This window comes from Mobula birostris, chromosome 15 (genome assembly GCF_030028105.1).
Source record: "Mobula birostris isolate sMobBir1 chromosome 15, sMobBir1.hap1, whole genome shotgun sequence".
Taxonomy (NCBI): Eukaryota; Metazoa; Chordata; class Chondrichthyes; order Myliobatiformes; family Myliobatidae; genus Mobula; species Mobula birostris.
The window spans coordinates 31,066,161-31,079,774 of NC_092384.1; positions in this window are offsets into that span (position 1 = coordinate 31,066,161).

Sequence of the window (13,614 nt, forward strand, 5' to 3'; positions counted from 1 at the left end):
AGCACAGCTTCATTTATTCAACATTATTTTATACATAGAAATACATTTGTTATAGATTTAAAAGTTTATGCAAGAAAACAAACAGGTCAATACATTTTTTTAAAGGGATAGATTTTATTCTTCCAATGCTCAGACATTATTGGGCTGACTGAATAATGAATTCGATCATCTCTGTGCTGATGTAAACAATGGACATTAGGGTAGAGATGAAAAAATCTTATTGTGTTGGCAACTGTATTATGATGACATTTTTTTCAAGTGGAAAAATAAAACCAAGTAGTGCAAAAAGTGTGGAACAATGAAGGATATTTAATGAAAGCCAATAATATTAAGTTATATTAGATATAGCCTTCACACTTAACTTTACTGAAGTATAGTAATCAGCTGTTTGCTAGGAGACTGTTCATCATATTTACAATACTGTAGTGACCACAACACTTGATTCTCTACGTGCATTGATTGGGGAATATTGTATAGTTGTTGTGATAACTAAAAATGCAATTCAATAATTATAAAGTATGACAACAGATACAAATGTTAGATACTTTCCAGTGCTAATCCACAATATATTCTGATATCATTATCATTGTAAGAGTTTGACAAAATACAATGATGTCTGAAGTATAACATGTTTTATTCAATGTTATGTCTAACTAGTGTTTGTCCCAAGTTGTATAAGGATTTGATTAAGCCTGAAATTTGACCTTGGGAACTAAACAGGGCCTGTTATTGCCAAAGCCTGCTTGTGATTTGAAAGAAAGTAAGTTTCAGCAGCAGGTGTTAAAACATTTTTAGAAATAAGTGTTGCATGACTAGGCAAAAGGCAAGAGCAGCACATTGCAACAGAGAATGCCCTGATGTGAAACTTATGTTTTATTCTGCATCAACGCAATTGGAAAAGCACTATTTGAACAGACCTGTGTATATCCTTATTATTTTCTTTTCATCAATCTCATTTGAGGGTGATAAGACTGAATTTTCTTGATTAGCATTGTACTTGTCCATAATTTCATTTGGATCAATTTGCATTCAGAGCCTAGGACCAGAAGTATCTGTTACTCAAGTAAAGATCAAAGTAATGATGTTGCCAGGCATTATGGAAACACTTAGCAGACAGTATTATCGACTTGCAGAACTGGTTGTGGGATGATAACTTGCATCACTACATGTACCATTAGACAGGAAAAGATTTAAGTACATGTTGATCTGCATAAATAATCAACACTTTTCTGACTTGGGGGCCAGGAGTGGGTTGTGGAGAGGAATCTAATTGTTGGATCCTTTGTAATGGCTTTCCATGCACTCCACAACAGATTATTAAACCCCAATATGAATTGATGTGACAGTGAAGCCTGATACTATTTTTTCCTCATTCATTGCACTCACTAGAATGACTGAAATATCTATCAATCAAAGTTTAGCATAACAGCTAATTCATTCATTTATTCTATTATTTTAACATCCAAGAGTTCATAGACCAAGTTATTGAAGGATTGGTTGTTAAAGATGTCTGCATAGTGCAATACTGTGGAGAAGTGAAAGTAGATTCAAAAGTATGCACTTTCATTAAGATCAATGGAGATTCATAGAAATGACAACAATCTGATGTTTGAGCTATAACCGGAATATCTTAGAAATACACAACAGCATAGTCAACAAACACGAAGGGAAAATGATGGTCATTGTTTTGATATGAGTTCTTGCTGGAATCCCGGTTTCAAAAATATTTTTTATGTTTTTGCTTTGCTAGAGCTTCAGTTAAATACATTGAATAAACATGTCAGAACTAGACGTTGGTTATAAATTTTGATCTTTGTATCTTACATATATCAGCATTATTTACACCCGAAGCAGATGCCTGTGTTCTTTACACATGCAATTCTTCAATATCTCTGCCAAGTTAAGCACAGCTAACACTTAGTTAGGTATGAATTAATTTTAACTATTTTTCATTTGATGCTGAGCTGAGTTCACTAAATAAAGCTTGTGATCAGGAAAACTGAAATAATAAATTCTCCATGTTCTCTGATCAATAGGTTACATTGCCTAACTTAAAATAGTTTGTAACTCCCCCAGCATTGTATCTCCCCTGCAACCGTTCATTCCACCTTGTTGCTTTGCAGTTTTCAAAAACATATATATATTAAATGTTCCTTACCACACATGCAAGAACATCTGGTTTTCTTGAAAGTCTATAAATTTTGGCTCCGTTTTATATTATGCTCAGCAACAACCCATGAGCACTTTATTAGACCAGACCAACACCCCACTAGCATAGCCTAGCTTCCAGCTTCATGTTTACGTGAATGGGGGCAAGCAGCTCATATTCACCTCAACAGCTGCTTTAACTGGTGTGCTTACAGCAGACTCAAGGTTGCCTGTTACAGACTTCCAGGGTGGGGTCATATTAACATTCACATGTTTAGGATCAACAGAATCATTTAGATCCCAGCACAATTTAGCCACCTCTGGAAGTTCAACCCTACGCTCCCATTCTGAGGTGGGAGTGGGTAAGGCCGGCCAAGAGGGCTCGGGTGACACTGTATAGGCCAATCACCTGTACAGCTGGTGAAATAGATTGATGAACTCCAACCATGCCATCGACTTCAGAGGACAATCGAGACAGGAGGTCATCGATGGCCTATGCTCCACTTAGGAGCTAAAGGCCCAAGTAGGTAATTAAGAACAATTCTAAGCATTGATTTTAACAGGAACATGCAGTGATGGAGGAGAGAATGAAGTGGTCAGACAGGAATGTGTCATTAGAGGCTCTGTTCACCTAACCCTACGACAGAACTTGTGCTTTCCTTGTTGCAGGATTTCCTTCTTCAATCTGTTTATCTGATCTCCAATTCCTGGTCTAACCTACCTTTATTTTTCCAAATCTCCTCTCTACTTTAACTTTAGAAGATAAACAGAGAAATCCCACAGAAAGGTAACAGCTGAGGTGGGCTGAGGTAAAGGTGTGAAGTCAGGGGGGTGGGGGTGTCAAAGTGAGAAGGTGAAGCCTGGTATCACATTTTGTGATGTCATGTAGGAGTTGAAATTAGAGCCGGATATCAGGGCACAAAAAATGAGAAACAACTGAATGACCAGTCTTTGCATTGAGAACATGAACTGAGTCAAGGAATAGAAATAATGAATAGAGCCAAAAAAAATGTACAGAAGAAGGACGGGGAGCAGACGAGCAGAGTTTAAATGGCTCCAAGGAGAACAGCAAGCAAAGGACAAATTGGTTTTAAGCTGTGACTGAGAAGGAAGGAATCAACAAAACAAATTTAAATAAACAGAGCCAGGAAGAAAGATGAAAAGATCATTGAAGGTTGAGCCAGGAAGAACTCTACATTGCAGCTGAGTAGCAACACAGCTATGTATAGTTGATTAGTGACCATAATAGCTGGAAGGCACAGAGAATTGTAGCATCATTGGTCACAGTTGGGAGGTCTGTATTTTATGATGACTAATTATAAATATTTGAACATTTTATTTAAAAAATATGAGAAATGACCAAACTATTGCCAAGGAAAGATGTGTGGCAAAAAGTAGTGGGTATGTCCCAGTCCATCACAGGTAACACCCGCCCTCCCCCCCCCCCACCACTGAGCACACTTGCAAGAAGCACTGTTGCAGGAAAGCAGCATCCATCATCAAGGACCCCACCATCTAGTTCATGCTGTTTTCTCGATGCTGTGATCAGAATCCTCAAGGCCCACACTATCAAGTTCAGGAATCGCTATTACCCCACAACTATCAGGTTCTTGACCCAGAGGGGATAACTCACCCCAACACAGAACTGATTCCACTTTCTATGAACGCACTCTTAAGGACATCTACCACTTGTGATCTTGCTATTTATTTGTTGTTGTTATTATTATTATATTCTTATTCTGTACTGTATTTGCACAGTTTATTGTCTTTGCGCAGTGATTCTTTGCAGATTTTCATTGATTTTATTGTGTTTCTTTGCATCTACTGTGAATGCCCACAAGGAAATGAATTTCTGGTGATGTACATATCCTTCGATAATAAATTTACTTTGAACGTGAAATTTGCACCTTGCACAATATTTTTTTCCCAACTAATAATTAGTGCTTGGCATGGGAATTAAATTTTATTCTTTTGAAGTAATATTTCAAGAGATTTTTATTATACTTTGGACGTCCATTTTCAATTTGGAGCCATCTGATGTTTAATGCTGTATTGGATTCTGCTATGAATTTTCAATTAGAGATTACATTGAAAATAATTTGAATTACATTATAAGGAAATTTTGCATACAGTACATAATTATTTATATTTTTGAAATTATTTGTTATGTTTGTTTTGAAACATAATTGTGCATATAAATAATGCATCTTTAGCTTGAAAACACAAATTTTTAAAAATCAATAATTAATTGACCGTGAATTTTAGCTGACCACATTTGAATACAATTATTTTCTGAATAATCTCAGTAATCAGAGAATCAAAAAGGAAAACTCTGGTCCTGGAGCATCTTCATGCATGGCAGTGAATTCCAGGGTGGCTCATAAAGGTTATCACCTAGGAAACATGTTTTTCCTAAGCAAAAGTTAAATATTCAAACCAATACACCATCGACGTTTAATTTAGTCAGTCAAACCAAACATATTAATATTTTAACATAATCCAATGAGAATAATTTTTTCTTTGATCACATTTCACATGAACATTATGGAAAGGAGAGAAAAATCTTGAAAACAAAATAGTCTAGCATACTGAATAAGGTTAGTATTAAGTGGCCTATTTAATGTTTCTGGCATTTTGTAGCCCTGGGGATTCCATGGATGGATTTAACAATCAAGCTTCATGCTCCCTTGGTCACAAAGTTCCAGAAACAGAAAAATAATCTATACTTCCAAGCTGACAAATCTTAGTCGACACTGAGCTCCATCTCAATGGGACTTTCTATATCAGCATTAATCATCTGTTACATGAAACATTATGAAAGTAAATCTCTCGTGGCTAAAACTGAGATGGAATGTATTTGGTCAAAGATTTTCATCAATTATATGGAGTATAATGGTAGCTAGTCATTGCTTTTATTTCTACAACTACAACACAGGACCCTTGAATTTTAACTAAAGCTGTTTCTGGAAAAGTCATCAAACAATCTTTGGACCACATATTTGGTGATTTGGTTCATGTTACTGAAATTCTTATTCATCTGCAGAGTTGCTGTAGAGTACAATTGGCACTAAATCATTGCAGTTTATTTTATGTGCATGAATTCAGTTGCAACAACTTTTATTCTTTAACTTACAAACCTAAAACTCCTAGTTTGTCTCTTTCACTGTTTTTTTGTTCACTTGAGATTTCTGCCAGCAGTGCTTAAGGCAGCAAATGGTAATTTTCAGTTCTTTTTATGCGTATGTGCCTATCAAGGCACTCAATAATTTGGACCTAAAACAAACTTAAAGTACAAGCAGGAGTAGTCTGTTCACCTTGTTCTGCCGGCTCTGCTCTGCCATTCCATAAGGTCAGGGCTGATTTTTTTTAAACTCAGTACCACTTAACCCTTCTAGCTTGATCCTCTTAATAGCGAAAAATCTATTGACCTCTGCCTTGACTGTACTCAGCAACTGAGCCTCCACAATCCCCTTGTGTAGAGGGTCGGTGCCAGAGGATTGGATTAGTTTAACTTTGGTGGTCAATATATTATAGGAATTCATTTTAAGAGCTTTTCTATAACTTTGAGGCCTTTGGAAAACAGTCCAAGTAAGGTGACTGATGCAAGGCAACTGATGACAGAGAGACTTATTACCTTTCCAATGAGACTCAGATATTGCAATAATAGAATAAGATTTGATAAATATTTTTATTTTGGTTTTACTTTATCTCCTGTTGATCTTACAGGAGCAAAATTAGTGCTTTGACTTTCTCTCTTCCAATCCCCAACAACACATCCCAGCACAGCAATTCATTCAGACTAAAGGCATTTGGAATTTGAGGACCCTATGATAAATTATTTTTAGCATCATCTTTGTTAAATTCACTTAAATTCAGGTGTAGTAAGTTCTGAATCACGGTTTATAAATCTCAAACAGTTAATCAAGTCTTCCTATCACCTAATTGAAAAATTAGACTGACTTCCCTTTGTTGACACAACGAACCTTGAACTAAATAAAGTATTGGCTATTTATTCAATGAAGCATTCAAAAAAAAGAAATACGACACATAACATTTCCAACTATTTTTAACAACTCTTCCTTTATCCTGTATTTTTGTTGAAAATTGCTATTAGCATACAATATACAAATAACAGGGTAGTACTGTGCAACTTCATGTAAAATACAGTGGAGGGAAGCAACAGGCAAAATTAATTTACAAGTTATTAAATGGCAATAGTATTTAGAAAATATTTTAAAATATATGCATTTAACTTATCAGTCTTGACTAATGAACTATGTTAAAATGAGGGTGACAATGATTACTTGAAAAACTAGCCAAATGTGAGTTGCAGTCTGAAATTGCTCATGGTCTATACTAAGAAATTATTTATCCCTGGATGCAATGGCAATAGTATTTGTTGGATGTCCTCAAAACTAGTGAAGCTCTACACTTTTAATGAATTATAATAAAAAATAACTAAAATTAACTAATTCTATTTCATCCATGTTCCTTCAGCAGTCCTGACGGTGACAGCTACACTATTTAACATTATTTGTTGTAAGAGTCATAAGTGTTGGGCAGTGGAGTGTCTTTCTGGTTTTGTATTCCAACACCTTGAACTCTGGGGAATTTCATGTCAGTTTGCATTAAAAAATGTTTTTATGTTAAATTCAAACCAGCCTTCTTTAAACCCACAATACAGAGCTCCCAGAAATGTGGACTAGACCTCAAAGAAGTATCTGGGATGCTGTCCCCTCCTGTTTCAATAGCTTCATTCCAGTCAGCAGAGCAGGGATTATTTGCCAGGTCATATACAGTATAGTAGCAGTAGTAGTATTACTCGGGACAATTCTTGGATGCCAAGGTAATGAGATATTTAAAAATCAAATGTATATAGCCTTCTACCTAGCATCAAACGAACAAAACTTGGAAATGGAGAAAACTGATGTGTGCTCAGACACTTTACAAAACATTGTTTAAACCACATTTGAAATGTTCTATTCTGATCTTGTCACCATACAGTTGGAATCAGGTGGTCATGTTGGAAGAGAGTGCAAAGGAAATTCATCAGGATTTTGCCTGGATTAGAGGACTTTAATTAGGGGAAGAGGTTGAATTGGCCGGCTTTGATTTCTCTGAGCAAACGGGGTTAAAGGGTGACATTGCAGAGCTATGTTAAATTATCAAAATCAAGAGGGAATAGGTTTAGGGAAAAAGGAAGGAGTTTAAAGGCATCTGAGGGGTAAGTTGTTTTTTGAAGAGATAGGTTAATATCTTTTTACTCGTGACCAGAGAAGGATGAATGATGCAGTCACTAGATTTATGAGACGTTGATACAGGCATTTAAATAGACAAATATGGAGAAAGATACGGAGCTATTGTAGGCAAATGAGATTAGTGTAGATGGGCAAAATGGTCAACTTGGACATGATGATCTTAAAACATCATTTTTGTGCTATACAGTCCTATAACTCTATGACATGACCAAAGGCTGCGTGGTATGTTAATATTTTTTGAGGTAGATTCAAGTTGGAAACATAATTACTATTTTACTGCAGAGTAACATAAATCAGTCTTACTTCATATGAATATGTACTTGCCTGATGATAAGAGAACAAGCATGTGTGATCACAGAACAACAATAATTACTTCCTTTTAGATTTTCACTTTGACCTTGCAAGATATTTCAAGGCATTCTGTAGGAGAATAGATTTGATTCTGAGTAAAGTTTGGAATGGATCACCAAACATTTTGTTAGAGAGGTGGAGAGGTTTTGGAGAGGGAAATTCTGGAGCTGTAGCAATAGTGGAGCAATTAACTTCTGAAATGAACATCATTCAAGAAGTAAAGATTCAAAGATATGTAAGAACTAATGTGCTGACTGGGGGGTGTGCGGCAGGGATGAGGAGAGAAATGGGCCAATGAAGTGTCTGTAAATAAAAGGTAAGGATTTTAACTCTTGGTGTTGTTCAACTAGGAAGTAAAAGTGGGTTGGCACAACAGGATGTTGGGGAAGTTAGAGCTGGTCTGAGTTAGGACACAGGTGAAATTTTAAAGATTGAGGATCTAGGTAGATCAATCAAGAGTAGGCAGTTGAGAAGGAACAAGTGCACACATGAAGGTTCTAGCAATAGGTGAAATAAGACAGAGTAGTTTACAGAGGTGGATAAAGGCAGTCACAGCAATGATGGGTCAAAAGTTGTCCGAAGTATATTTGCACTCAATAAGACACTAGAGATAAACAGTATCCAAATAATAAAAGATGGACTTTTATTGATATAGTCCTTGACTCTGAGCAAGAGAAACTTGGATCTCATAAAGCATCTTCAATGACAGTAGCATGGCTCAAAGAATTAATACCCAATAACTTCAGTCACAAAGGAGGATAAAGTCCATTTACAGCAAGAAACCAGACATAATATTTTGGGTATTGACTGAGGGATAATTTTTATCTTGTATTGACTTCCCAGCGTTTCTTTCAAATAGAGTCATGGGATTTTTTTTACCTGTAGCAGAAAGGAGAGATAAGGCCTTGGTGTAACATTTGTAATATATGGGAAAAGTGAACCAGGGATTACTTAATGAGAGATGTTAAATATGAGAAAGTATCTAATACAGAGCCAAAATTTATAATATATGGATAAAATAATTTCTGACTATTTATTAAACAATTGTTTAGGATATTGAAAATTGCCATGCCTAGGACTAATAAAGATTTCAAGCTCTATTATAATTTTCATTTACAAAATAATTTACAATACCAGATAAATGTGTTGTTAAATTCACAGTGGAATTGGAGAATATATTCAATAGATAGAGTGCCTCAGGCATAATTATTTATTCACCACTTGGGAGCCATTTATTGCTTTTGTAAACTGTAACTCTGATTTTGTTTCAGTGATCATACCTTAGATTGAAGTTCAGTAATATCAGAAGTCAAAACTAAAAAGAAGATGACCTTGAAGGGTCTGACACTATTCTTAAATCAGGCTTTGTTCTAAATGTGGTTTGTGAGGTGGGTTTTGCTGTGCTATCCTTTCACAAATTGGATGGGATGGCAGTCAGATGTCTGGAGAAAATAAGGCAGCAAGCTCAACAGATTATCTTTCTCCCCAGTTTTAAATTCTTTGCATGACACCCCTGAAAGCATTTGCCCAAACATCACACTCAATGCTCTCAGGGTCTGGCCTCCTCCTATCTGCTCCTTTTATTATCGCTTCCAGCAATGGACGGCCAAAACCCAGCAGTAATAACTTCCTCATGACCCACTGCAGCATTTACCTTCATGACTATGCAGAAATTATGAACCTCTACACAGCAAATTATTGAACTTCCACACTACTGATCACGGGGGCTCCTTGATTATACTTGAGGATTGAATTCTACATAGAACCCAGTGCAGACTTTCACATGTTTTCCAGCACTTCTACTGGGAATCTGCATAACGCTCCAAATATATGGGCCTAGAAATCTATACTGGATGAAGTATGGTGAAATGCAGTTACTTACAATAGCTGCATACAAAGCTCTTGAGATTCCTGTACCAGGACGTTCAGATTTCTCTCAACACCAGCCTTCGTTGCTCTCACACTATTAAACAATATTCTGTTTTTCTATTCTTCGTACCAAACTGAGCGACCTCATATTTCCCCACATTGTACTCTATCTGGTGTAGTTTTACTTATATCCTTAATATGTCTTTGAAGTCTCTTTTTGTCCTTCTTACAACTAACTTTTCCGCCTAAATTTGTATGTCAACAGATACAATGCATATATTCCACTTACCGAGTTCATTAATTTAACTTGTAAACAGCTGTGGTCACTTTCAAGGTTGCTATTCCACAAATTAAAGCTTGGTAGCATGAACATGAACAATTTATTCATCCTTTCTGTGTTTTTTTGCCACTTAATTAACATACTCCAATTTTCTGTCAATACTAATATATTATCCCAGGTTCAAGTGAAGGCCATCATAATGGAACAGCTCTCTTTCTTCCTTGTGCCCCATGAATTGGACCCATTTCTCCCATACTATTTTTAAGTCATGCATTTAATATTCTGATCTCATTGGCCCAATCCCAAATTGTAGATAGTTCAGCTATAACCCCGAGATTCATTTTATGGTTCTGTCTTTTAGTTTGGCTCTTGGCCACTTATACTCTTTTAACAGGACCACGTCCTTAGTCCTCTCTACATTATTGGTTCCAAAGTGGAGCACACCAGCAACATCTTGCCCACCGACTCCATTCCTCTTCATCTCGGGGGAGGGGGAGTATGGGCATGATTAATCCTGACACTGGACAAGCATGACAGCAATGAGATCTCAAGCTCTCAACCACAAAGAGCATCTTTCCCTCATGTCTTTTCTGTCTCTTTTATTACCACATTCAATTCCACTCCCTCAGCTTGAATGGTGCTTGTTGCATTAGTTATTGTATGTTCAGGTTGCTCATTCTCCCTGTAGTCTCTGTTCTCATTCACACAGACAGCAAGAATTTTATACCTGTTGAACAAGAGCTAAGGATCCTCCAGTGCCATCTTTCGATCCAAGTACCATTCTCCCTCCCCTCTTGCTTGATTCACAGTCCCGCGGTGTCTCACCTAAGGATAAGGGTGCCTCTTGGAATAAGTCCCTAGATAACTTTGTCTACTTCTTGCTGCGTCAAAAAATCCGATCCTCAGACTCCAGCTCAACCTTGAGACAAAAATCCTTCTGCTGCTGACAACATCTGCAGATGGAGTTGCATGAGACTAGTTGGTTTCTGCAAACTCCTTCAGATAGCAGGTCCTATACGTGACATGTGGCCTAAATGAATTTATTTAGTTAGTAGTTAGGGGAGAAAGCTAGTTTTTTTTTCATAATTCTTTAGATTAATTAGCAAACAAGATTACTAACTGGACCAGTTACAGTTAACTGAAACAAGATTTCTAGTTAGTAATGGAGACACAAGAAACTGCAGTTACAGCACCTGCAGTTTCTTGTGTCTCCATTACTAACTAGAAATCTTGTTTCAGTTACCATTTTGAGTAATATTCATTTTTCTCTTTGTGTTTTATACCCTAAAAGGATATAAAAGTTACACTCCATCGGTCAATCATCTACCTCTTTTACTACAATATCTCACTTTGAAGGTTCTTCCTTTGAACTCCTGGTCTCTGCTGCTCTGGGTAAGTTCAAGCCTTGCTTAAGACCCAGACCTTGACCTTGACTCCAGACCCTTAGGAATGTGGTTCACTCCTAACTCTCTAGTGAAATGACCGCCTGGTTCAAGGGCTATCCTTGTCAGTGCCATCCACTTTCTATCAATAAATAAAGAGTAAAGTCCCCTATATGGCTGTCTCAAAGGTTAGGGTTCCCAAGAATGACTGACAGCATCTTCTGTAAAGTGTAAAGTTCAATGTCACATTTTAAGCAAAAGGTTATGAGGTATTCTTTAGTTATTTGAAACGTACAGGAAATCTCTCCAGGAACAGAAACTGGAGCCCAAATGTATGCAAGCTTTTAATTGATCTTCTCACAATCAAAGCCAGAGTTGTACTCTTTAGCCTCGATATTTATTAACCTTTAAGTGAACGACCCTGTCTTTAATTAGCATTAATTACACTTTGTAAAAATGACATATACTTCTACTTTAGCAGGAGAATAATTATGTTTTATAAGGTATAATGTTTTTGCCCTTATAAAACACTGTATCCTCTAACTTACCATGACTAACATCATTGCAATTTCTCTGATGATATACTATATATAAAATTGTACAGCTTCTTTGAATTTGTTCTTGAATTATGAGTAATGCTGGCAATGTGACCATTATTGCTGCATTTATTGCTCATCTATTATTGCCCTTGAAGAAAGTGAAAAGGGGGCTTTTCCTTGATCTGCAACAGTCCGGTGAGAAGGATAGTCCAACAATAGTTGTTTGGAAGCAATATGCTTTATCTGATGAGGTAACACCTGCACATGTCCAGCCTAGGTTGGTGTGAAACTCCACATTGACCTACTTTATCATTCTTTCTGAAGGAAGTCTCAAGTCTGATGAAGGTCTTGTGTTTGAGAGGATTTGCCAAAGAAGCCTTAATGTCTGCAGTGCAGCCTTTGGTAGTAAATCATAAGCCATAATGTATAGATCCAGGAGTGACTGGATGCTTACAATACCTTTACTCAGCCAACATTCCCAGCCTGTTCCATGATATCACCTATATGAAATGAAAGCACGTCCAGGTCTTGCACATTGGCATTGTCAAACGTGGGAGTCCCAAACTTGCTGAGCTACAGATGGTGCTGCATCTGTCAATGCACTCCGGCCAGCAACAAGGTTCTATCTTGCTGAGATAGCCCACAATTTGTATTAAGGAAACTTGAATCCTACAGATTGGACCTGAATAGGACCTGGGACCTTATTGATTTGCAAAATGATTATTGCAAGGTAAAAACACAGGGTATATTTATTTCCATATATATTTTGGATTATGTTTTTTGTTTATGAATATGTATCAATGTTTTATGTGTTTCATGTATTTTTATTTTAAGATAACTAATCATTTACTTTTAATTATCAATTTCATTTTAATTGTTATTAAATTTCTCTGAAAATTGGAGACATTCTAAAACAATTAAAAATCTCTTAACTTTTATAATTGACTAAGATGGGGAGTTACACACATCAAAGTTGCTGGTGAACGCAGCAGGCCAGGCAGCATCTCCAGGAAGAGGTACAGTCGACGCTTCGGGCCGAGACCCTTCGTCAGGACCAACCGAAGGAAGAGCTAGTAAGAAATTTGTTGTTAGCCTTTGCTAACTATTAAAGTTTCCCCAGGATATTTCAGGGTAAAAGTTACTTCAGTGCACCATCAAAGGCTCTCCCATTGGTCAGTCCACCTGCCACTTCTACCCACAATCATTGTGGATGGGATGATGACTGAGCCTTCTCCAAGTATTCCGGCTGTTCAGTTTTTCGCCAAGTTCAAGTCTATGTGTGGTATGAGCACAGGGCATTGATTTGATGCATTAGTTGTGGGGCTGCAAATTTCTGTCTTTCAAATGTTGCTTCACTGACAATTGTGCGAACTAATCTTGCTATTTTAACATTTTATTTTCAAGTATCATAGATCCTGTCTCCACAGTCGCTTCCTATTCAACTTAGCTGGAACAAGTTTTAAGCTGAACCAACCTTATTCATCTGATTTGACAGTGTTTTGTTGTCGATGCAGAGATCATCCATTCTAGGCTTTGATGAGGCACAGTTTAATATAAAGTGTTACGGTTGTTTCAGAAGAACAGAAACAGAAACCTTTATCCACACCTATACCTGTGGCCTTCCCCTGTTGTCTACTCCCCACCCTTACCTTGAAGGCGATTTGTTCATGATCTATCTATTTAACACAATGGATGCACTTTGCAGCACAACAATGTTGAGTAATGCCCTCAATGTAAAGTTGGAAATTTGTCACTTCAAATACTTTCCACCAATGTACTGTTACACA